The sequence below is a fragment of the Chelonoidis abingdonii genome, chromosome 26 (genome assembly GCF_003597395.2).
Source record: "Chelonoidis abingdonii isolate Lonesome George chromosome 26, CheloAbing_2.0, whole genome shotgun sequence".
Lineage (NCBI taxonomy): Eukaryota > Metazoa > Chordata > Testudines > Testudinidae > Chelonoidis > Chelonoidis abingdonii.
The window spans coordinates 16,096,680-16,101,364 of NC_133794.1; positions in this window are offsets into that span (position 1 = coordinate 16,096,680).

The window sequence follows — 4,685 nt, forward strand, 5'->3', positions numbered from 1 at the left end:
GTGCTATAAGGGCTGGGTGCTCGGGGGAGGGCTGGCAGGTATACCTGCTATAAGGGCAGGGTGCTCAGGGGAGGGCTGGTGGGTATATGTGCTATAAGGGCTGGGTGCTCGGGGGAGGGCTGGCAGGTATACCTGCTATAAGGGCTGGGCACTGGGTCCCTGGAGCAGATTTTCCTTTGGCTCAGCTGAGGTGGATGTCTGACGTCCCCTGGATTATTCACCTGTTGAGCTAGGGGCCCTGATTGTCGGGGCTTCAGTCCTGGCCACCCCACATCCCAGGTGTCCTGGGCACCCTGGGCCTCAGCCCACCTCTGGAGCCCTCCCTCTCCATTGGGCTGGCCTGTCTTGCTCGGGGCTGTCCGGCCTGGCGGGAGACACCGATGTCCCTGGTCCCTGCAGGAAGCTGGCTGCTGCACGCTGACCCGGACACGCATGTATTCAGGAGAGGGCAGCTCACAACATGTCTCCAAAGTTCAGAGAGCTGGGTACGGGGCACTCCCACCCCCCTTACCCCTGCACCAGGCTCAGTGGCACCTACAGAATCCCACTCACCCCAGAGGGAGCCTCGGCCCTACCCTTAGAACGGAAGCTTTGGCTGATGAACCACATTTGCTCCTGGTGCTACAAGCTGTAGAATCACTGGGATCTAGCCCAGCTCTAGGAGGGGCGTGGCACATGGAGCCGGGGGTTAGAGCACTGGGTCTGGGAGTCAGGACCCCTGGGTGCCACCCCCTTGTCTGGGAGAGGCTTGGTGCCTGGAGCCAGGGGTTAGAGCACTGGGCCTGGGAGTCAGGATCCCTGGGTTCCACCCCCTTGTCTGGGAGAGGCGTGCTACCTGGAGCTGGGGGTTAGAGCACTGGACCTGGGAGTCAGGGCTCCTGGGTGCCACCCTCTTGGCCGGGAGAGGCGTGGTACCTAGAACAGGGGGTTAGAGCACTGGGCCTGGGAGTCAGGGTCCCTGGGTGCCACCCCCTTGTCTGGGAGAGGCGTGGTACCTGGAGCCGGGGGTTAGAGCACTGGGCCTGGGAGTCAGGGCCCCTGGGTGCCACCCCCTTGTCTGGGAGAGGCGTGGTACCTGGAGCCGGGGGTTAGAGCACTGGGCCTGGGAGTCAGGAGATCTAGTGGTTGGAATGGGAGAGTGGGACTCAGGACATTGGTTCTAGTCCAGGCTCTGGGAGTGAAAGTGGCTGGTGATTAGAACAGGGGGCTGAGTGAGTCCATCTTTGCTGCTGACTTGCTGTGTGGCTTTGGGAGTCACCCCATGGCCCGTACTGAGTCCCCTCCTCTGTACCATGGGGCTAGTGATGTTGCCCCACCTTGCAGAGCGAGGACTTGTTTGGGGGCTGAGTCCGATCTGCAGGGAGGTGGGAGGGCAAAGGTGCTGGAGAAGAAGAGCAAAGGGAGACAAAGCCCCCACCCCAGTCAGAGCCAATGGCCTGTTCTTAGAGCACCCAAGCATTAACCCTGGGCCACATCGTGCTCTTGTCCACACCATGGAAAATCACCCAAATAAAACCTTCCTGAGGGCCTGGCCCAGAGAGCACTGAGCACCAGCAGTCTTTGAGGCCAATCGGAGGCATCAGGGCTCAGCACCTCTCTAGGTGAGACAGAATCAGGCCCAGAATCAGCAGCTTCCCATCATGAGCGTACCTGGGACTGACCTCATCAAACTGGCTTCCTGGTAGAGGAGGGGGGGGGGGGGGGGAGGGAGGCTCTTTCAGCTGGGAGGATCTTTAATCTGGTTGCTTCTTAGCGGTCATACAAGAGTGCAGCCTGCCCCAATGGCCATGAGCTGCTAACCTCTCCTGCCCTGCACTGTAAATACACCCGAGCTCACCTCCGCCATGGGTATTCTCTTTACGTGTTTGTACTTCGGGCATAATTTTCTACCATGCAGTTACTCTTTGTTTCTCAAAACTGGTTATTATTCGAACAGCTCCACATTCCTATGCTGAACCCAAACTGTGCGCATGTAAAAATGAAACTAAGGAACTAAGCAAAAGAATTACGTGAAGGACAAATAAAAAACAAAAGAGAATTAAAAATGGTTTCTGTTGTTTTTTCCCCTGGCTTTGGAAATAATTTTTAAAAGGCCCCCAAAAGGAAAGAGACCAATTGAGAGAAAAGGACTTCACATGGCAAGACAGGAGAGAGAAAAAGGGATTTTTTTTTTTTTAAAGAAAAAGCTCATGTCTAATTTTAACTCTTGCTCGGGAAAGAGAGGGAGGTGTAATTGTTAGAGCAGGATATTTTGCTAGCAGCATTTTTTTGTAAGTATATCAGAAGCAGGAAGCCTGCCCCCAAAAATCAGTGGGGCCACTGGATGATCAAGGTGCAGAAGGAGCACACAAAGCAGACAAGGCTGCTGCAGAGAAGCGAAATGAATTCTGTGCATCGGTCGTCACTGCAGATGTGAGGGAGATTCCGACACCTGAGCCATTATTTTGTGTGACAAATCGGAGAAACTGTTCCAGATTGAGATGTCAATAGAGGAGGTTTTGGAATAAATAGATAAATGAAGCAGTAATAAATCACCAGGACCAGCTGGTATTCGAAGGAACTCAAATGTGAAATTACAGAACTGCACCAGATGACTGGATGGTAGCTAGTGTCATGCTGATTTTTTTAAAAGAACAGGATTATCAAACACCTAGATGAACACAATATGTTGGGGAAGAGACAACGTGGCTTTTATAAAGGGAGAGCATCTCGCACCCATCTATTAGAATTCTCTTAGGGGAGGTATGTGGCCAAAGGTGATCCAGTCAATACAGTGCACTTAGACTTTCAGAAAGTCTTTGCTAAGGTCCCACACCAAAGACTCTTAAATAACGTAAACTGTCCTGGGAAAAGAGGTAAAGGAGCAGTAATTGGTTAAAAGATAGGAAACAAAGAATAGGAAAAAAATGGTCTTTATCACAATGGAGAGAGCTAAATAGCAGGATCCCCAAGGAGCTGTACAGGGACCTGTGCTGTTCAACATAAATGACCTGGAAAAGGGGAGGAGGGGGGGAGATGAGGTTGCAAAATTTTCAGACACTAAAAAATTACTTGACAGTTCAGGCCACAGCTGGCTGCGAAGAGTTACAAAGGGAGCTCACAGAACTGGATGATTGGCAACAAAAGTGCAGCTGACATTCACTATTGATAAGTACAAAATACTGCACACTGGAAAACATAATCCCAACTGTCCATAGAACATGATGGGTCTAAATGAGCTGTTCCCACTCTAGGAAGAGATCCTGTGGATAGTTCACTGAAAACATCCACCCAATGTGCAGTGGCGTCAAAAAAGCGACCGGACTGTTAGAAACCACTAGGAAAGGGCTAGATATTAAAACAGCAACTCTTATACTGCCACGCTAGGAAGCCATGGTACAAGGCTACTTGCCTACTGTGTGCAGTTGTGGTTGCCCCAGCTAGAAAAGATAGCTTAGAGCAAGGAGCGGCAAAACTGATGAAGCCTATGGAATAGCTTTTGTATAAGAAGAGATTAAAAAGCCTGGGACTGTTCCACTTAAAAAAGAGCCAACTAAGGGTGGATCTGAATATGATAGACGTCTCTAAGATCCTGACTGGTGTGGAGAAAGTGAATAGGAAAGTGGCCTTTACCTCTTCACATAACACAAGACCCAGGGGTCAGTCAATGAAATTCGCAGGCAGCAGGGTTAAAACTAATATAAGGACGTCCTTCTTCACACAACACACGGTCAACCTGTGGATCTCATTGCAAGGGGAATGTTGTGAAGATCAAACGTACAACTGGGTTCAAAAAATAGTTAAGTTCATGGGGCATCAAGGGCTATTAGCCTAAATAGACAGGGACGCAGCCTCGTGCTCTAGGTGTCCCTAAACCTCTGACTGCTAGAAAGTTGGGACTGGACGACAGGGCATGGCTCACTCAAAATTGCCCTGTTCCATTCATTCCCTCTGAAGCACTTGGCACTGGCCACTGCTGGAAGACAGGTGACTGGGCTAGCTGGACCCAGTATGGCTGTTCTTAGGCGCTGGGAGTCAGGCCTCCTCGGCTTTATGCCCAGTCTAAGGAGGGGAATGGGGTCATGTGGTGAGGGCGGGGGGGAGGTGCGGTGGGGCAAGACACACATCTTTACTACTGAGAACACGGGGCATTAATCACAGGGCTTCGCCTTGATCAACTGGCCATTTCCTAGTGTCATTGTTGCCTAGGCCCGGCCTCCCCTCTCCACCCAGCAGGTGCCCCTGTTGCTCCTCTCCTAATCCCTTGGTAGCAGCGCTGGGCCTGGGACCAAGCTCAGGGCTGGCTGTACCAAAAGCCTCCTGGCTGTGATGGAGACACAGGAGAGGGCCTACCATCATTGACCCCAGGATATTAATGCCCTTGAGCTGTGAGGGCAGGGCCGAGAGTAGGAGACCTGAGAGCTGGAGGCATTTCTGTGCTTGGTCAGCACTGAGGAGGGAGCAGCAGGAGACCCCCAGAACAACAGCAACAAACTCCCTTGCCCCAGCACCAGCTCCCCTCAGTGAGAACAGTGGAAACCCCCCCAAGTGAGAACAAAGAAGGCTCTCCCTCCACACTGAGAACAATGGAGGGCCCCCCCCACCCCAGTGAGAACAATGGAGGCTCTCCCTCCACACTGAGAACAATGGCTACTCCCCCCCCCCAGTGAGAACAATGGAGGCTCCCCCTAGTGAGAACAATGGAG